The sequence below is a fragment of the Triturus cristatus genome, chromosome 2_2 (assembly GCF_964204655.1).
Source record: "Triturus cristatus chromosome 2_2, aTriCri1.1, whole genome shotgun sequence".
Lineage (NCBI taxonomy): Eukaryota > Metazoa > Chordata > Amphibia > Caudata > Salamandridae > Triturus > Triturus cristatus.
Genome location: NC_140582.1, coordinates 668812359 through 668834318, shown reverse-complemented (window position 1 = coordinate 668834318; position 21960 = coordinate 668812359). Strand labels below are relative to the sequence as shown.

The window sequence follows — 21960 nt, the reverse complement described above, 5'->3', positions numbered from 1 at the left end:
TACATGTTAGTCAACGTTGGAATCGGTCGAAATCAGGAAGTGTCGGCCGCCATTTTGTTTGTTTTCAGTGCGAGAGTGAAAAAGGAAGGTGGCGAACGTGAAAAGGGGGCAGGGTAGAGAGTTCCTGACCCCCTAGCCTTTGTCAGGGGGTCCCTGTAGGACCCCGAAGGCAAAAAAAAAATTTTTTTTTTTTTTTAAAAATCGCGGGGGTGCGCGCACAGTGCGCGCACCCTGAAAAACACAAAAAAAAAAAAAAAATTTTACAAAAAAAAAATAATAATTTGCAGGGTGAAAACCAAAAAAAAAAAAAAAAAAAATTTTAATACGTAGTTTATTGTACAATAAATATATAAAAAAAATAATACATAAATAAATTAGCATTTAAAAAACCGTACAAATTCACTGAAAAAACCATAGGTTTCACACACGTTATAGTTAGGAATTAGCATTTAAAAAACCTTGCAAATTCACTTAAAAAACCATAGGTTTCACACATGTTATAGTTAGCTGGACATTTCACTCATAAAAAACCAATGAAATTCCCCCGTTATAGTTACTGCAGGCAACTATAACTCACGCGACCGCAATCCTCTGCTGATGACGTCAGATATTACATCACTGATGACATATGTGTCTTTCTGAAAAATGAATATTTGTAATATATGTATAGCTAAAGATTAATGGAAGAAGACATGGGTAAATAAGTGTCTAAATACAGTATTAGCATCAGCAGAGGATTACGGTCGCGTGAGTTATAGTTGCCTGCAGTAACTATAACGGGGGAATTTCATTGGTTTTTTATGAGTGAAATGTCCAGCTAACTATAACATGTGTGAAACCTATGGTTTTTTAAGTGAATTTACAAGGTTTTTTAAATGCTAATTCCTAACTATAACGTGTGTGAAACCTATGGTTTTTTCAGTGACTATATATATATATATATATATATATATATATACAATTAGTTGCCCCTGGGGGAGGAGGAGCTGGAGTCAGATACTCCACCCGATAAGTTACCTGGAGTTTCCAGGCCCGGAATTACTGGGTTCGCAAATACCGGGTCTTTTGATCCCAGGTCCTGAAACACCAGCCCAAGTTTCACCTGAGGAGAGTCTGCACATGGGGAAACAGTAGAGGACTCTGGGCACATGCTGCTGATCGAGGCACAGGCCAGTCCGGCTTGCCCCTCTCGTCCTCCTCGGGTGACCTTCCCCCACCACCATCACTCTCTCATCACTTCTACTGATGCTGTTTACCATCTTTTCAATGCGGTGTTAAATCTTAGCACAAAAGAGCCCATTATTTGGCCCAGAAGGGGAATGCAATGCAAAAAAGGACAAAGTATTCCCAGGAAAATGAGTTATTCCCCATTTCAATATTTGCATTCTTTCCCTCATGTCCTTGTAAACAACCTAGGCTTATACAATCATCCACATGCTGCACGTCCACAATTTTACCTGTACATCACAGGTCTTTTAACATATCTAAAGATGTTTTAAACACCCTATGCTAGAAATTGGTTTCTGGTTGGCAGAGGTGTGCACCCTAACAAAGCAGGAACCACAATCCCAGTCAGGATAAGTCACAAACACACTTTAAATTAACCTGGGCTTCCCTTTGATAGATAGGAACAGAACAGTAGAAGCAGAGATATTCATTTTTAAACGTTAAATGCAAAAATAGTGCTTAAAAGCAGTAAGAGCATAAAGAGCTAATTAGTCTTAGTGGACTAGGACAAATTCAAGAGTTCAACAGCGATGGATCGTGGTCCGGATACAGGACCCACGCAGGGCCTGATGAGCAATAGTACCTTGACCCTGGTCACGAGTAACAAGATGAGTTGGTGAGTCCCACGCAGTTGGGGTGATTCGAAGTATTTCTCCATGCAGTGGCGCTAATGCATCAGTTCCGTGAGCAAGGTGCTGGTTCCAAAGTGCTGCAGTTCTGAATGTGATGCACCATGTTTTTCCATGCTTAGAGGCGATGCATAAATCTAATCCAAGCAGTAGAGGCAATGCATCGTTTCTGGTGCAATGGTTCTGGATGCAGCAGTTACAAGTGCGATGCGTCGATGTGGTTCCAGCAACGGCGAGGATGCATTTGCTCCGATCAGTGCAATAATGTCGATGCATGGATTCTGGTGGATGCAGCACTTTATACTCAGTTCCAAGGGCCCAGGACTGGATTGGCACCACTTGGCAGAGTAAGACTTACAGCATGCAGCTGATGGGTGCTGTTTACAGGTTGAAGTGAGAAGTCATTGATATACCTGAGACTTTAGAAAACAAGAGGCAAACCAAAAATCCCTTGGAGATATTTATCTTCTCGGATGTAGAGATGCAGGTCCAGTCCTTCTCACTCCCAGGCAAGAGGGAAGCAGGCCAACATAGCAAAGCAGTTCAGCAATGTGGCAGTCCCTCCAGAAGCACATCAGTCCTTCTTTCTGGTAGAATGTCCTCAGTTTCAAGAGCGTTCTGAGTTGGTGGTGTCAGAGATCCAATACTTATACCCAGTTGGCCCTTTGAAGTGTGAGAGACTTAAAAGGGGTGCCTTTAAGAGCACAGTCACTTTCTTTCCTGTCCTGGTTCCAGACTCACTACGGGGAGAATGCAACACTTTGTGTGGGGACAGGACACAACCCTTTTAGGTGTAAGTGTCAGGTCCTCTCTTCCATCCTGCCCAGGATGGCCCATGAGTATGTGGATGGCCCATCAGTCACACAGAGTGTGTGGCTGTCTAGAGGGAATGAATTAAGCCATCTGTTTCCCACCCCAGACGTGCACTCAGAGACAGGCAGACGGCACCACATGATTACAGTAAGGAAATGCCAGCGTTCTAAAAGTGACATTTTCAGAACTGCAATTTAAAATCCAACTTCACCATAAGTGTTTTTGTGTAAATTTTGATTCCAGAGACACTAGTTTTGGGAGTTGTATCGCTTTCCACTTGGAAATTTCACTTATAAAATGTAATAAGGAAATTCCAATGTTATTTTATGGGAGAGGTAGGCCTTGCAGTAGTGAAAAATGACTTTAATGTACATGTCCTACTTTTTAAATACACTGCACCCTGCCCATGGATGGGCTTTCCAGGGCCCACCTTAGGGGTGACCTATATGCAATAAAAAGGAAGGTTTAGGCCTGACAAGGTGGGTAACTTGCCAGGTTGAGATGGCAGTTTAAAACAGCATATAATCTCACTATAGGGGTTCTAGAGGGAGGAATTATTAGAATCTACGGTACCACTCCATGTAATCTATACTCACAAAAGGTAACCGGATGATGTATCCAAACAACTCACCAGAAAGTCAAAGGGAGGGAGGGAGAGACAGATGCACACATGGGTTAAGACGAGAATCCTCACTTACCCTATGCTGTAAGAGGGAACCTAATGATGAAGCATGTCATCCTATGGCGAGTGAGGGTTCTCGTCTTAACACATGTGCGTCTGTCCCTCCCTTTGACTTTCTGGTGAGTTGTTTGGATACGCCATCCGGCTACCTTTTGTGAGTATAGTTTAAAACTGCACACACAGGCTCTGCAATGGTAGGCATCAGACATGTTTTGGGGGCTACTTAAGTGGGTGGCATAATCAGTGCTGCAGGCCTACTAGTAGCATCTAATTTACATGCCCTGGGCATATGTAGTGCACTTTACTGTGGACTTATAAGTAAAACAAATATGCCAATTTGTGGCTAAACCAATGGTACCATGTTTGAAGTAAAGGGCACCAAAAACAAGGTCAGAAAAAGAGGAGGGGGGAGGCAAAAGGTTTGAGGTGACCCTGCAGAAAGGGCCATTTCTAATACCCTAAATTTGATGGAGGAATGGATGAAAAGAAAGAGAATAAAACTCAGTAGCTTAAAAAACGGAAGTCAAAGTCTTGAGTCCCAAACACCTTATCCCATTCTACTCTCCTCGATCTATGTGGCCACTTCACTGAATTCACGCACATTGTCAAGAACTTGGATAGCTTTCCAGATAGCAGCTTGCTCACCATGTTCATGTTCTCCATGTTGAACAAAAATGCAGAAAGATGATACTTTGTGATCTTCCAAGGAGGAAGAGTACTACCGTTTACATTTGTCAGATCAGACTGTTTCAGACTGAACTATTTTAGTGCCTTCCACTGTAACACTCATGAATATCACTGCAGTGCCTCACAATTTGTGCAGGGTTCCAATTGTGGTCTGATCGCAGGTGTGAAGGGAGACTATCTTTTCATTCTCTCCACGACAAAATTAAAACATCTTGTGGAAGGAAAGAAAAACAGTTGACTTCATTGGCAAACATAAGTTAAAATCTATGAGCTAAAAAGATTAAAAGATTACATTCAAGGGTTTTTGTATCACCTCCACAAGTCTATCTAATAAGCCTGTCGACACCTCTTCTATCATCAGGAAAAAACAATCCCTTTGTTCCCAAACACTTTGTTCCCTTTGTTCACAGCAGAGGTCGAGTTTTCTCCTACCTTGACGCGACGGCCTGGAACAACCTGCCCCCCCACCTATGAACATCATCCTCCCTGATGGAATTCAGCAAAGAACTCAAGACCTGACTCTTCAACTGAGACCAGAAACATTCAGCACCCGGATACCCTCAGGATGTGGAGCAGCGCTTTACAAAAATATGATTGATTGATAATTGATGTCTGCAAACCTTAGATTTCTAATTGTTCCTCTCACCAGATAATCTAACCAAAGTGATAGCAGGTCTACTGTTGATACTCACAAAGTTTGGAAGCAACTTCTCGTGGCTATAGCATCCATGATTTATGAAGAGGACTTGGTAGTTTGCTCCAGATCATGCTCTTTGTTCTCTGGAAGCCATTGGATCCTCTGTTGTGCACAGTGTTCCCCATGATCTTAATCTTTCTTGTTCTCAGTGGCAGATACTTCTGAAATACATGTTATATGTTTACATGTCCTGAAAATGAAAAACAAAATAATTAAGATGTTTGCCTATATTAGCACGATCCATGTAGCTGGAAAATGGCTTCAATGTCATGCGTGTCATTAATCAAAGGTCAGACTTGAAAAATCCGATATAAAATGCCCCTTGAACTTCTAAAGATTTCCTCTTGGTGTTCCCTTCACAAGCACCATCATTATGGCTACCAAGTACTGCAAAATCTCTGGGGCAGTGGAACAGCCTATATATTCGACGGGCAGAGGGTGAGCTACAGAGAAGTTGGCCCTCTCGTTGCTTCCCCCCAGAACTTTATTAAAGGCACCATGACTGTGAGAAGCATGAATCGGAAGAAAATTGATGCAACGATTAAATAAAAAATAAAGTACACACAACTAACTAGAAATAATGAAAACAATTCATATAATATCAATGATACGAATAAACATATATGCCACAGACGTATGAATGATCACGTAAAAAAGAAAATGCAATTCAACATGGGTCGCACTTTTAGTAAACGGTAATCTCAATAAAACATTCTGTGCACTCTCCAAAAAATCCTGCTTTTTCTCTTTAAAGTGGTCTGTTTCCCCTCTCTCCTTTACATTCTGTATGTGAAGTAATTTCTAGCTGCTGGTACAGTAATTAAAGGAACAATTTCTATAATACTAGCATATACATAGCATTACACTTTCAACACATGAACATAGTTAAAGCAATGAATTGATAATATTAAATATAGAAAACCATTTCACTAGTCTGCAAATTTATAAAAGATGTATGGAAGACGTATTCTTCAGTTGTAAGACTTATGGATCTTATCATTAGACACACAAAAAACCATCAACAGTTATACAGAAACCTGAAGGCCAATAACTGTATATTCCAATACCAGTGCTTAATTTGTAAAAATTGTAAACATTTGTTAGAAAAATATAAGTGGAAGGACCTGCGTCAGGAGGGCACTGCTGCTTGCACCACCCATTGTCCCGGCCAGGGTTGTTGATGACAATACTAACACATTTACTAAGTTACTCACTCCTACAAGTGTGAGAATTCAGACTACTCCGGCCCACGAAACTTGAACAGCAGCTATTAGGTATTAGTTTACAGTATATTTAATTAATATACAATAGTTGCTGTGCTCATCTCTAAATTAGAGAAAGAGCGCCCTTTTGTGGCAGACTGTCATAAGTGTCAATGTTAACAATTAAGTGCTGGTACCGAACACCAGAAACAGCGGGCCGATTCACAGAACTAACTTAAGACAAAATCCTAAACGTACTACTTTTGGTATTCACGGAAGTTAGGATTTTGTCTTAAGTTTGTCTTAAGACAAACTTAAGACAGACTTAAGACAGACTTAAGACAAACTTAAGACAAACATAAGACAGACTTAAGACAGACTTAAGACAGACTTAAGACAGACTTAAGACAGACTTAAGACAAAATCCTAACTTAAGTCTGTCTTAAGTCTGTCTTAAGTCTGTCTTAAGCCTGTCTTAAGTCTGTCTTAAATTTGTCTTAAGTTTGTCTTAAGTCTGTCTTAAGTCTGTCTTAAGTCTGTCTTAAGTTTGTCTTAAGTTTGTCTTAGGACAAACTTAAGACAAAATCTTAACTTCTGTGAATACCAAAAGTAGTAAGATTAGGATTTTGTCTTAAGTTAGTTCTGTGAATCGGGCCCAACCAGCTCAAATTAAGCACTGCCAATAACAGATCAATTTAGTTGTCATATCGTAAGTGATAAAGGTTCCGAACCCACCAAACACATTCTTGTGTCTCTGCATTCAAGTAAAAAATGTTTTTATGAGAGATAACCAGACATTTACATAATATTTTGTCAAATGCTGATGATCCTAAAGATATCCAAAGGCATGGAATGTTTACTGAGAAGTTTACAATACAACAATTTAACAAACAAATTGGCTAGATCCAGGAGGTTGTCATGCCGCAGTCACAATCTGCAGTGTACTACAAATAGAAGGCCAGTGGTTTTGTCTGCACTCTAGGCACTAACTGTATGCAGCGCAAAGTGCTGTGCACAATAAAGTGCACATGGACAGCGTTGTTAATATGAGCTTTGTTTAGCTTATTTGTGAATGCCAACACGAAAGGGACAAGAATACCGCTTGTCTGCATTCATATTGTTAATGGTGCATAACAAACACATATGTGCAATGTGAATAGTGTTTTTTCATCGGTAGAGATGGGTGCACAGGGTATATCTCAATTTTTCACAATATGATGTGTAAGATTTTATAAAAGTGGTTATATTCCCTTTTATACCAACAAACATCAAACAGCACCTTCGAACAAAACAGTTACAATAAATTAAATAAAAAATACTGTAAACAGTTTATTTAGGAAGCACGTATTTTGAGGTCTTATAGTATCAAGTTGAGAACAACATTTCTGATGAATATATTGAATTATTTGTTCGGTTTCACAATAATATTTCACAAAATCATCAAAGTATACAGACGTATAAAAGAATGTTTAGAAAAACAAAGCTAACATGTTTCACACCAAGGCAATTAATATGTTACAGCTTCAGGGCTAATTTGACACTAGTTATAAGAAGTCTGAAAGAAAGTAATAGTTAATTGTGGTGGATAATAATCCACCAAAAGTAATAAAGTCACTAACCAGGCAAAGGTTTCAATAATTTAAACCTACGTTTAACCACTGGTAGCCCTGGCATAGAGCAGACAGGCTTCACTAGATGAAATGTATACAGCATTTAGAAGTACCAAAACAGTCATAACATTACAACACAATATAATAAAAGTCAGAGTATAATTTAGAACAATAGAGAATAATTTAATAAACAAAATGAAACCAAAATGAGAAAAATCATTAAGGGGAACTGGAGATATGAATTTTAAAAGATGTAAGAGAAAAGGCTCCAAGAAATAGTAAAGCACAACTCACCCATAGTGCGTGTGACCGAGACGTATGGGCAATTTCAGGACAATTGTTAGGGAGCACTGGCAAAATACATCAATGATTTTATCTTTTGTCTCTGACAAAGGTTTCAGAATGTATCCATAAAAGTCCTTCTCGAAGCCGGAGAGCCGTTGGATGACGTCCTGCTGAAGTAGTTGATTTTGGTGGAAAAAGATCAGAGTGGGGAAAGCAAAACTTTCGCACCCAGAAAAGTCCACTTGTCATCTAGATACTTTTTACTTCTTTACCTCACGGCAGACGTATGCTCTTTTTTGGAGTGCAGAATTGTCCAGTGGGGAAAGGCTGTAGGCTATCTTCTTGAAGGTCGCACTAAGGTCCGTTAAGTTTGCTGCGAGAGTCCGCTGAACAGATTTTTCGAGCTGCAAAATGCTCTGAGCAGCTCCAACTTGTAACCTTTGCCCGCCAAGATCACATCTTGGTCAGATTGACTTGGGTGGTTAGTCCCAGTTTTCCAGAGGTCTGAAAGTCCAAAATCTTTCTAAATCCCAACTTTTCATAGATTGTTGGAGAAGTCCAGCTGGGCACATCCAAGAGTCTCAGGACCTTAGGGACAGCAGTTAGGGTTCAGAACTTAACCTAGCAGCAGCCATGAGCAGTATCCAGTCCAGGTCCAGTTTCAACTGTTCAGAGGGCACTTCAGAAAACAGGCCTCTTGAAGCTTTCTGTATCCCTGTAACCACACAGGAGGTCAGCCATCTGACACTTTAAGTCCATATCTTTGTCCTGGGGACAAGTGGGAGAAGGTCCAGCATTTTAGGTCTCCTTAAAAGTCTCAAATAGCAGGTGCAGTCCCTCTTCCGTTCTTCCACAGGTCCAGAAAATGTTCTGAGGGGCTGTTCGTGATGTCCACTTTTGTGAAGCTTAGTAGCCATTGGGTGGGTGGGACTCCTGGACACTCCCTAATCAATGAGGAATACGTCCCCATGTGCAATTCTTCCTAATTTTACAGCCTTACTACAATTTATCCTAGAGTGCACTAGTCTAATGAAATTGATGATTTCACATGATTTCTATCCTTGAAGGGAGCATGTGTGCCAGATGGGAGTGTGCTTAGGAAAAGGAGAAGTCCCTCCTACTAAGCTAAACCAAACTTGGTCTGGGTCTAGCTCCCGCCCCAACTGGGACAGAGCCATGCCAACTACCATGTGTCCTAGAGTCAAAGAGTTTCCCCCTTCCAGGTCTCTTATTACACAAAACTGTTAATGGGCAGGCCTACCCTCTGCTCCCTTGATGTTAATGAATTTCTTGGACCCTCCCCAGCGGCCCCTCCAGAGCTGTTAAAGATCAGGTCCCCCATTCTCAGCCCATCCTGTTGCCAAGCATAAGCCACTGACCTACTCTGGGACATGCTAATATTACATTTCTACAATTTTAAATACCATGCACCCTACCTTGTCCCATCTAAGGCTGACTTGTTAATGGTTGTATGGAAGGTGCCTTTCCATGTCAAAAAGGTTTCTTTGGCAGGTAGGGCTGCATGTTTAAACTGCAGCAGTCAGGCTACAGTGGTAGGCCTGAAGCTATTTCTTACTTTGTCACACTAGTGGATGGCACAATTAGTGCTGCAGTCCAAAGGTGATCTGTAACTTTCTATGCCATTGGTGTATTTGGGCATATTTATGTAATATATGCAATTGCCTAAAAGTAGAGGGAAATATGCCAATTAAGAGTTAGACTATTTGATCAGATTTTAGGGGTCAGTGCACATGTACTCCGCCTGACTAGCAGTTTCTCGGTGCACAAAGTCAAAAAACAGTAGCATTAAACAAAAAAAATAAATGGAGGTGTTAGGCCTGGCTTCTCCAGTGGGTTTGCCCCCAGACTTTTTGCTTTTTGGCCTCCTGTTTTGGACCCTGTTTGTGTTTTATGACTCTGGGCACTTTATCACTGCTGATCAGTGCTAAAGTGCATATGCTCTCCCTGTAAATAGTGTTTATGGATGGTGATTCCATGATTGGCATATTTGATTTACTGGTAAGTCCCTAGTACAGTGTACTGTGTATGCCCAGGGCCTGTAAATCAAATGCTGCTAGTGGGCCTACAGCACTGATTGTGCCACCCACACAAGCAGCCTCTCAAAATGTAACTCAGACCTGCCACTGCAGTCTCTATGCGCAGTCTTTTACTGCCATGTTAACCTGGCAAGTGCACTCACTTGCCAGGCCCTAATCTTCCCTTTTCTGACATGCACGACACCCCTAAGGTAAGCCCAAGGTAGCCCTGGGCAGGGTGCAGTATATGTGAAAGGTAGGCCATGCACTGAGGTGTGTGACATGTCCTAATAGTGAAATACAGTGTATTTCATTTTTTACTATTGAAAGGCTATCTGTCCCATTTGATAGAATGAGAGTTTATTTACAACATCTTATAAACATAACTTCCCATTGGGGCAAGATAGAAAGATGGAGTTTAGTATGCCTGAACTCAGAATACAAAAAGGCATCTTTAAGTAAAGATGATTTTTATATTGTGTGTTTGAAAATACCACTTTTAGAAAGTGGGTATTTTCTTGCTTAGCCTTCCTGTGTGCCTTTCAGGTCTGTGGATTGACTGTCTGGCTTTTGAATGACAAGGGCTGGGGATGTGCATTGTCTCAGATGGCCACCGAGTGGGGGGGGGGGGGGTTTGATGTGTGTCCTGCCTTTCCTGGGTGAGTCAGGACTGGGCTGAATACAACTGGGCTACATTCAGAGTAGGGGTAGGAGTCCTCAATAGCACATGAATATGTCCGGTCTGCATTTAGAGTGGTGGGAGGACCTGAGTAGGCCCTGTCTGCCTTACACAATGCTGTCTCCATATCCTGCCGGGCAGCTGCACCAGAGAGGACAGAACTGGTTTTGGCTGGGCATAGAGCTTCTCAGCTACCAGAGAACAAAATAATGTGTGCTATAATAAGTGGTGCCCAGATCTCTGAACTTTAGATTACTGCTGATCTAAGGAACCTGCTAGGAAGAAGAGCCAGGAAAGCTTTAGAAGGAGTACTGCCCCTGTGCTGTGTGCTGTTGGGGCTGGCCTGCAGTGGTTGCTTCTGTCTTGGGCAGGGAAAGGACTGGACTGTGCTTTCACATCCTGATGTTAGGGCTTGAAGTAGAGCTTGCTACCTGTTGGAAGTCTCAGGGGTGGAAAAGATTACAAACATCACTTCACTTCTGGAATTCAAGAAGAACCTTTGCCAAGGAGAAGAACTGGAGAAACTGATGAGACGTACTGCCCCTTTGCTATGTGCTGTCTGGGGTTGGCCTGCAGTGGCTGTTTCTGCCAAGGAAAGGACAATGACTTTGTTGTGTGCTGTGTCGCCTGCTTGAGGAAGATCTCCAAGGGCTTGAAGTAGAGCTCGCCTCCTGCTTTGAAGTCTCAAGGATACAAAGACTTCACCCGCAGCTCCCTTGAACTGTCTTGATAAGAGTTCTGATCTGCCAGGAGGTGCCTGCTGCTGTTCTGGGCCTCTGGAGGTTGTTCCTGCTGCTGGGAGCAGGAAAAATAACACAAAGAGGAGAAACGCGATGCATCCGTACCTGTTTCCAATGCATCGCCAAAGAAACTGACGCAGCGCCTGCCCGCGGCTCAAGAAATCACTGCATCGAGTGCACCAATCTATGAAGGCTGATATCACCACACCATTTCCGACGCAGGGCCTGCTGTGCGGCTGCACGAACCAACGCATCATGGGACCACGGCTGATAAAATCAATGCATCGCCGTTGCCACCGCCGCATCGAAAACCGACACATCCCTGATCCTCACGCATCGCACCGGTGCACCAAGTCTACAAAGATGCTGGGGCCGCAGTAAGAATCCGATGCCTCACCCCCGCATAGTAAGAAACCGACGCATCACCTCCCCTTCAGTAAGGAACCGATACATCACCTCCCCTGCGTGGCAGTAAGGAACCGACGCATCACTTCCCATGGAGTAAGGAACCGACGTATCACCTTCACTGTGCTTAAGGAACCGACGCATCACCTTCCCAGCAGCTGTTCTTGCTTTTGATTTTGACGCATCCGAGGTACTTTGTGTTGAAAGTGTCACATCTGTAATTTGCTTTGAACAGAACTGTTTCTACCTTTTGAAAGTCATATTTTGACAACTGTATTGTGAATTTTTGTCGTTTTGGTCTTCTTTGGTTTAGATAAAGATGACTTACTTTTTCTAAACTGGTGCGGTGTCCATTTGTAGTGTTCACAAATGCTTTACACACTGCCTCTGAGAGAAGCCTGTCCGCTCGTGCCAAGCTACCAAGGTGTTATTTTAGAAGTGTATCCCCCTTACCCTGACTAGGAAGAAGGGTCCCTACTTGGACAATGGTGCAAGCCATTGCCAACTAGAGACCCCCATTACTAACAGGAGGCGACCATGCAAAAAAGAGAACGTTATCACAAAGTCCATAAATAATCATTATTAAAGTAAAGAGTATTGTAAGACATGAAGGAACAAAGGATCTGAACATTATGAAACACACGAACAACAAGTGACAAGACGTAAGGAGAAAGGTTTCTCTTTATATTTTGTCAGTTGTACTTCTTGTTTGTTCATAATGTTTCATACTGTGCTTTCATAATGCTATTTGGGCTTATGTATTCATACCTTGGCCATTTCAATATTCACCAGACACAACAGTAGTACATCCAAACACCTCTTCTAAAAAAATAGTACTCTCCAACTAGCAACTTATCATCAAGACTGCTTTGACTTTCTAAAATTCTTGAAACAGAGAAAATCTCCCAATGTCAACATTGTCTTGAATTTTCCCCACCCAGGCTGAAGACAACTTTGGTTGCTGTCTTTGATGTCATTCTCGTCACAACTGGGTCCATTTCTCTTCTCCTATTTACTTTAGACCTTTCTGAGGCTTTTTACATAATTGTTCATTGCACTTTGTGGATTAAAGTATTGTGAAATGAGCTGAGTCTGGCGAGCATTCACTTAATTCTTACCCAATAGGAAAGATAAGCTATTTCTTGGTTAGTTCCTCACTGATTACACCAATACAACATCTTCTGGTGTCCATCAAAAGTTCCTCTCAATACACACAGTCCCCTGAGGTCAGGGCTCTAGTGTTTGATAGGCAGGTCTGAGTCACACTTCCCTCTCACTAAAGGTAGTGGTTATTCCCCATTCACTACTGGCAACATTCAGGTTAACCCCCACTAATAGTATGTCTCAGGAGTACCACTCTGACTCGTCAAAATTGTTCCAGCACCTGCAGCGCTATGCTAGGCTTACCTCCTCTTGAAGGGGTTGCATTACTGGAATTCCCTGGACTATTTCACACTCGAATGATGAAGAGGGTTGCAGCGGCTGCTGATGGTAAATAGCACTAATGGCTCTGCAGGGGCAGCCATTGGGTGTCCACGGCGTTTCCTCCAGTGAAACCTCTGGTCCTTCTTCTCACATATGGGGGAGCAGTTGCTTGTTTTCTGATTTTCAAGTCAGGGATCAGGTATGCACAGGTCACCGTGGCATCCTCTCTTTTTGAAGATGGTGGAACCACGCAACATTCCTTGTTCTTCATGTGGCCCCGTCTGGCATGCAGGTACACCAACCTTACTCCATACATGGGAGATAGGCCGATCAGCAAGGCAGTAACTTCCTGATCACAGCGACACCCTCTGGCAGACTGGGTCGCCGACTTCACCCCGCATACAGGTTATAGCCCAATCTTCACAGCAGTCATCTAATCCTCATGGTGGGCCCCTCTGGCATACAGAGTCGCCGACTTCACTTCACACACAGGCAATGGCCCGATCACTATGTCAATCATAAAATCTTCACTGTGGCCCCCTCTGGCATACAGGGTAACTGACTTTACTCTGCATATAGGCAGCAGCCTGATCAGTGCAACCACAGCTAACATCATGGAGCCCCTGTTTCATAAAGGTCACCAACTTGAATCTGCACACAGGCGACAACACGATTGGTGCAACTGCCATACCCTCACATCCTCACACCTCGCTACATGAATCCATTCACCAGGATCTCTAAATTAACCTTGCACACTGGTCTTGGAAAGTAGGTAGGCACAGGCCCAGGGGCAGGTGGTCTTGGATTGCCCGGGAATTGCCCCCTCATCCAGCTGGGAGATTGGCAGTCCTTGACCCCCAGTCCTGGTCACAGGCAACAGTCTGGCAGAGCCTTTCCTTCTTGCATGCAGTCCGACTGGTTGACAATTGTGGAGGCTTGAACTCCTCTTCTTAGTGTCCACTTCTAAACATCACATGTGTTTTAGGAACTGAGTCTTTCGGATTTGTGCTTGCGGTCTGGTTCCTTTTGAAGTGCCCACTTCTCTGTCCTGCCCAACCTCCAGAAAGCAGTTTGCCACAGAAGGAACTCCAAGTCTGATAACCCCACAACACAGGCCATGGGAGTGACCATTGGTTCACACCTGGATGTCAGCCACGGGTACATGTGAATCAAAAGATTACACCAGGGCCACAGCCCTATTCTTTATGATTCTCTTATCAGTCCATCTCCTTCCTGAGATGTGCCCAGGCCCTGTTCCTGTGGGTTCTCCCTGGATGAAACAGCACCCTTTGAAGTGTACAGAAGAGCCTGGCTCTCCTTCCTCCAGTGTGTGTCCCACTCAGCTCTCAGAAACTCAGCAATCCACAAATATTTCTGGGAGAACCTCCTCATACTCCTCCAGGCAGTCTTGGTTCTCCCAAAATGGTACCCAGAGTCTTCCATGTAATGTACCATTTCCAGGCACACATACAGACAGCACACATATGCAACCACAAGTGTGCTGCACAGTGCTACATACTCACTAGAGCTTCAAACGAGTAAGCCAGTAGGTCTCACTCCAGTGGCACAGGTAATAAGTGATTGTTGATGCCTACTGATCACTACATAGAATGTTGCCACCACCACGCTCATATTACCTAAGTCCCAGCAAATGTAGAAGCCTTTCACCACTACGAGGGTAGCACTTTGGGTGCCCCTCCTAGTTCAACAAGACTGTAATCTGTGAGGAGAAAGGCTTATGTCATGGTGGAAATGTAGGATTACAGCAAATGGAATGCAACCAAATTAGTTTTGTAAAGGTTTTTGGTGGGAAAATTCTCCACACCCAAACAATGGAAATACACAGGGCTTATGCAGCACTGCACCCCTATAAAGAATGGAAAACCATCTGTTAAAATTGTACATCATCCATGCTTGATTAAAAGTTTAATAATCACTAGGGTGGTAGACCTCGAAGCTGGGGAACCGGGCTCGAATCTCGACAGGGACGCTCAGCATCCTGTGATTTTGGGCAAATCACTTAATCTCCCTGTGACTAGCAAAAATGAACGTGTCCCTCTGTAATGCACCTGGTGCTCATGTAAAGAGCTCTGATACCTTCGGGTCTAGTTTGCGCTATATAAAACTCAAAAACAAAAAAAAACAAAAGAAATGTATAAGTTACAAGTAACGCAGGAGCAGCTCACCAAGAGCATTATCATCTGAGCCCCAATACTAATGGGCTCTCATTACTGAACTTGTGGAATCCCATGAACTCATAAATTGTATGTGACAATTACGAATCTAAGTCAACACTAACAAAAATGTCAAGGCAGCACACAAGATAGGATAATGCATGTCCTTTCTTTACTATATGAACAAGTAGACTGTGAAAACAACAGGACATAACACATCTTCAAAATTTAAAAAATGTCAAACATCCATGTAAAACACCTAGATAACAAACTATGGTAAGAAACAAGCAACCTTACACAGCTTTAACCACAAACTATGTATGCCACTCTTAACAGTAGGACACATAATACATGCCCAAGCAACACAATGTACAACCAAGGTATGAAACATGCAACCACTTAGTCTGCCCAAGCTTAGCTATACTGACAGACAACATGTGTGGCATCACCCTGTGTTGCACTTGAAAATCTGAAGCGCATCCTTGCTCTTGCTATTATGCCGGCAACCTCTACTGCTTTGGCGGTTAAAGGAACCCACCATCGCTTGTATGATGACCCCCAAACATCTCCTCCATAATGACACTGAGTTTTGCATGACAGGAGGGCAAAAGTGTCATGCGGTTCAAGATTCTCCAAAAGGAAAGCTGGGTCCAGGAGCAGCCACTAGGTGTGGGCAGGAGTCCCCACAGGGAAATCGGGAATCCTTATAAGATCTGGATAAACAGACATTTACAAGTTGTGCATATCCACCCTTTTAACAGACTGGCCCCAAATGGACTAGGAATCTCTGTAGGTACTTGGTAAGCAAAGCAGACACAAGGAGATGATGGACGGAGCGCTGAAACTTTTCAGACACTCACCCACAGTCACAGATCTGGGGTGAATCTATCCTCTTTCTTTCGCTCTCTTTGCCACCTCAGTTCAGACCCAGCTATATGCAAATCAGTCTTGACCCTGTGCCTCATGGGAACAGTCCAGCCCGAACTGCCAAGCTCCAGCGCTCCATCCATCATCTCCTTGCGGGTACTTGGTAAAACTTAATTCCCCCATTTTTAATCCTATTACTATTCAAGACACGTCGATCCCTGATACAGCTTCCTCCAATTTTAACAGACACCTGACCCAGTAGAGACCCAAACACCAACAGGCCCTAAAATACAAAATCAGACAGGTCTATGTGGCGATGCAGAGACAGAATATCTCATAAAAAATATCAATTTACACAAATATCGAGTTAAAAAGATAGTGGGTCAGAAATAACGACAGACAAATTCTCGTGGTAAAGAATATCGAATTTAGGTAAGTAATATCGATGTTAAAAATATGAAAGTGTAAAGTATCATTTGCAAAAATATAGCTGTTAAAAATATCGTTTTTTTTTAATGTTATGTATTTTAGTATATATTTTATAGGTATGTGATATATGTTTTTTGTATAATATTTGTATTTTTAATATATATATGTGTTAAATTTTGAGTAGCTATTATAAAAAAATTTTTTATTTTTTTTTGCGCGTTTTTAGTCCATAGCGGGTTGTGGGTTTATAGGGGAATAGGGTGGGAAGTAATTTAATTATATTACATTTATTGAATATTTTTTAATTATTAATAGTTGTTTAATTGAGATTTTATAGTGTTAAAGAGGTCAAGCAATTTATTAATAATTCAATAATTGGTTGTTAATTAATTTTAATTAGTTAATTGGTAATTAATTATGGTAATTGTGTAATTAATTGTGTGTGTTGTGGTGTTTGTAGGTGTAAAGGGTGGGAAGGGTGAGAAGTAATTTATTTTTAATTGATGAATAAATAATATGTTTAATTAATTAATAATTAATTATGGTAATTGCATAGTTACTTTTAGGTGTGTGTTGTGGTGTTTATAGGTGTAAAGTAATTTATTTTTAATTGATTAATTAATTAGTTAATTAATTAATTAGTTATTAATTACGGTAATTGTGTAATTGATTTTAGGTGTGTGTTGTGGTGTTTATAGGAGTAAAGGGTACTAAGTATTTTGTGTTTAATTATGTATTATATAGTTGTTAATTAATGTTAATTATTTGATATACCTATTTTGTATAATTGTTTATTTTTTGTGTTTTGTTTTTACTTTTAAAGGGGTAAAAGGTGGGTATTACTTTTTAAATATTCAACTATTAGTTGTTAATAGTAATAGTTTTTCTGTTAAAAATAATATTTAATTGTGTTTTATTTTTTTATAGTTTAATGTAGGTGTATGTTGTGGATATTATAGTGTTAAAGAATGTGTACTCATTTAATGTTTTTTTTATTAATTAGAGTTTTTTAATTGCTTATTAATTATGCTAATTATGGAAATAAATGTAATTAAAAATGTTGAAGTGTTTTGTTATTGGTGTGGTGTTATAGGGTAGGAAATAAAATAATTACATTTATGTTTTAAATAATGTTTTTGTTTGCTAATATTTGCTACTTAAAAACAATTATTATTTATAAATGTATTTATTAGTTTATTTTATATATTATTTGTAGGTTTTGGTTAGACGTAATTGATATTATATGTGTTCTTTTGATATGCTTAATATATTTAATTTTATATTTTTTACATTTTGTTTATTTATTTTATGATTTTTAATATGTTGTAATATTTTTTGGTTTTTTTCAATTGTTTAAGTGTTATCAGTAATTTTTGTTTCTCTGCTATCCAACACTTTCCCTAATGTTACAATCACTGGAGTGGGAATAATAATTTTTACCTCTCCGCTATCTAGCACTTTCCCTACTGTTGCATTCACTGGAGTGGAAATAGTAATTTTTACTCCCCTGCTATCCAGCACTTTCCCTACTGTTGCACTCACTCAAGTTGGAATAGTCATTTTTACCCCTCCGCTAGCCAACACTTTCCCTACTGTTGCACGCTTTGGAGTAAGAATAGTAATTTATTACCCCTCCACTATCCAACATTTTCCCTACTGTTGCACTCACAGGAGTTGGAATAGTAAATTGATTTCCTCTGCTAGCCAACTTACCCTACTTTTGCACTCATTGGAGTGGGAATAGTAATTTTTACCCCGCCGCTATTCAACATTTTCTCTACTGTTGCACTCACAGGAGTTTGAATAGTACATTCAATTCCTCCGCTATCGAACACTTACTCTACTTTTGCAGTTACTGCAGTGGGAATATTAATTTTGACCCCTCCGCTATCCAACACTTTACCTACTGTTACACTCTTTGGAGTGGTAACAGTAATTTTTTACCCTCCGCTATCCAACACTTTCCCTACTGTTGCTATCACTGGAGTGGGAATAGTAAATTTAATTCCTCCACTATCCAACACTTTCCCTACTGTTGTGTTGCACTTATTGTATTGGATACGGCGATTTACCGACTCCAGCGCCATGTATCTTGGAGCCATATGGTTGACGAGGGGTTCGCCAAAGGAATCATCCTTATAGCGGGACAGTGTGTTTTAATGTGTGGCAACAGGTATGGGAGGATCATTGATTAAATGAACTGCGAAGGTGCCCATGTGGTGGCATAATCGATATATATTGGAACTGTCATTCAGACTGTAATTGTTTATTTAAACTTCCGCAATACATGTAAAAACTCCCGTAGTAAGGACAGAGGGCAACATCAAAGGGATGTGAACAACCAATCCTTTTCTTCCTTCCATACACTGCTGCCAATAGGAATCCATCTAGCAATTTAAAAAGACTCTTGGAAAGGCACTGTCTTTTGAATGCTGTTTGTTTGTTTGAGCGAGCTAGAAGAAGGCAAACGCCGAAACGCGTCCTCGCAGAATAAAGCAACTTGGATGTAACCCCGCAAGTGCAGCATGTTTCTTTAGGGGACAAGAGCTTTCATTTTTAAATGGACCCACCTCCATTTCTGCATGCACCCGTCACTAAGAGTGCAGTACGCCTAAGGTGGACTTTGGAGCAGAATATATATATATATATATATATTCACTGAAAAAACCATAGGTTTCACACAAGTTATAGTTAGCTGTACATTTCACTCGTAAAAAACCAATGAAATTCCCCCGTTATAGTTAGTGCAGGCAACTATAACTCACGCAACCGCAATCCTCTGCTGATGCTAATACTGTATTTAGACACTTATTTGCCCATGTCTTCTTCCATTAAATTTTAGCTATACATATATTACAAATATTTTTTTTTCATAAAGACACATATGTCATCAGCAGAGGATTGCGGTCGCGTGAGTTATAGTTGCCTGCACTAACTATAACGGGGGAATTTCATTGGTTTTTTACGAGTGAAATGTACAGCTAACTATAACTTGTGTGAAACCTATGGTTTTTTCAGTGAATTTGCAATGTTTTTAAATGCTAATTCCTAACTATATCGTGTGTGAAACCTATGGTTTTTTCAGTGAATTTGTACGTTTTTTTAAATGCTAAGTTACTTTACGCCATTCGTGGCGTGCGCGCCCAGTTAACGCAGTTCGTTCCGTGCGCGCACAGTGCGCGCACAGTGAGCACGCGGTGCGCTTCACGCTCCGCGCGCCCACTTTACGCAGTTAGTGCCGTGCACGCGCGGTGGTCACGCGGTGCGCTGCGCGCACCGCGTGCCCACGTTATGCGGGATGGGCCATGTACGCACGATGCGCTTCGCGCTCCGTGCGCACATGGGGGACATATTATGCGCTTCGTTGTGAAAAGGTATTCATTTGTACTATTTCGGGAAGATATAGGCCATGCACAAATGGTGCCCTTAGGGCACCATTTGCACCCGGGGTGTGGAGAGTGTGGATCATTTTTTTTTTTTTAATAATTTTAACGGTACGCGTACGATAAGCGTAATCGGCGATTTTTCGAAAAAAAATAAAATAGTTTTTTTGGCCTTGGGGGTTGTTTGGGGACACCTATATCGATGCTGGGTGGTTAAGAACTGAATATACTGCCCCTTTAGATGGTTTTTGTCTTTGTTTTTGCTGCCCCCCTCAGAGTGCGAGAGAGAAAATGGCGGCCGACGCTTCCTGGTTTCGACCGATTCGAATGTTTACTTAGATCGAACAGCCAATCAGAATCGCGCTCGCGCACGTCACCGTACGCGTACGGTAAGCGCACCGTAAGCGCACCGTAAGCTGGCTCAGATATATATATTGATTTAAAGGCTATTTTCTCAGAATCTACTGAACAGATTTACACCAAACCTACAAAAGGCACTTCCTTGACCTGTAGACTACCTCTCTGCCAAATTTCAAGGAACTCTGTTCAGCCGTTCGGGCTGTAGCTGTGTCTAAAGGTCCTATGGAAAAATGCATGGGAAAAACGCGTTTTGGGACCCCCCTTTTATCTCAGCCCCCGCATGACGAATCCCCCCGAGACTTTCAGGGTAGGAGCGGAGCGCAGCGCCCCACCTATTTTGAAAATTTCGCGAGGATTCATCGACCGGCGCCAAAGTTATTCAAAATAGAATGTTGCGGTTTTCCTATGGAAACAGGGTCCTAACTATAACTACCTACTGGCGACCGCCAGTAGGTAATATATATATATATATATATATATATATATATATATATATATATATATATGAAAATCCAAACAGCTGTCTCCCACCTCCGAATATGCGAGGAAGAAGCACACGGACACCAACTCGTGCTTCACAGGTATTTAATGTCAATCAGCACCCACACAGCACGCCATTACGCGTTTCGGCCACCAGATGGCCTTGATCACATGAAGTAACTGCTGATACATTTGGCTTTTATAGTTCAAGAGCACTCTGTAATCTCGTCATGCTTGTGTCCATAGACATGGAAAAAATACATTGGTCTAAAGATAATTTTTTAGTGATGAAAAACATGTAACAAATACATATACATTGGTACTTATAACAGCATGGGTCTGAGATATTATATAGTTATATCATTGGAAATTCCAGCTTTTGAATACCTTTCTTAGTTGATGGAAATACCCCGACCTTATAAATGCATGGTGGTATGCAAAGGTTTAAGGTGCAATGATAGGTTGTGCAAATACGCAAATTGTGAGTGCAAATTCTGCTAACTAAAGTGCAACAAGTGCCATCAAGGTGCAACAAAATGCAAATGTGCAAAATACGCAATGATAGTGTAAAATGCAAACAAATGCATAATAATACACATGGTAACCATAATTAATGTCCTTAAATAATGCACAATCAGAATTCGTTTGTAACATTTCCACGTATGTTAAAAATAGTATCCAATGATAAAAACTATATGAGCGACCCGACATTGCTGTTAAAACCAATAGCCTATGTAAAAAATCCTAAAACCAATCAAGAAGTGAGTAAAGTGCAAATAGTGAAATAATGATAAAAATACAGCGGGGATCAAGCGAGGAAGGGGATAGGAGGAACACTCCAATATACTATTCACCTATATAGGGTTCCATATTAACAAATACATAAAGACAACCAAGCACATGATCTTTGGCAACCAATGGGTCCAAAGTTCTAGCGGATCCCCCAGGCTGCTTGCACCTAGATTGTGATATACCTAGGGGTAAGAGAGAACTTGGCTGAGAATATCCTCACTTCTGGAGAACTGGAACACACCATTATATAGAGAAAGCGTTTGATATTCATTGTTCTCTTGTCTTTGGCCTTACTCCTTTGGAATCAAAAGACAAAAAAATAGGGAAGATGTAGAAGGAACAAATTAGTCCAAGTGAC

The 21960-nt window shown here is 41.2% G+C and overlaps 1 protein-coding gene across 1 annotated transcript in view; it reads right to left on the bottom strand.

Annotated features, from left to right (window-relative positions):
* Positions 1-21960, bottom strand: part of WDR17 (WD repeat domain 17) — a 1003384-nt gene that overhangs the window by 882269 nt on the left and 99155 nt on the right. Inside the window, exon 2 of the mRNA XM_085641859.1 lies at positions 4731-4925. The gene's annotated coding sequence lies outside the window, so the exon portion shown is untranslated. The remainder of the gene's footprint in view (positions 1-4730; positions 4926-21960) is intronic.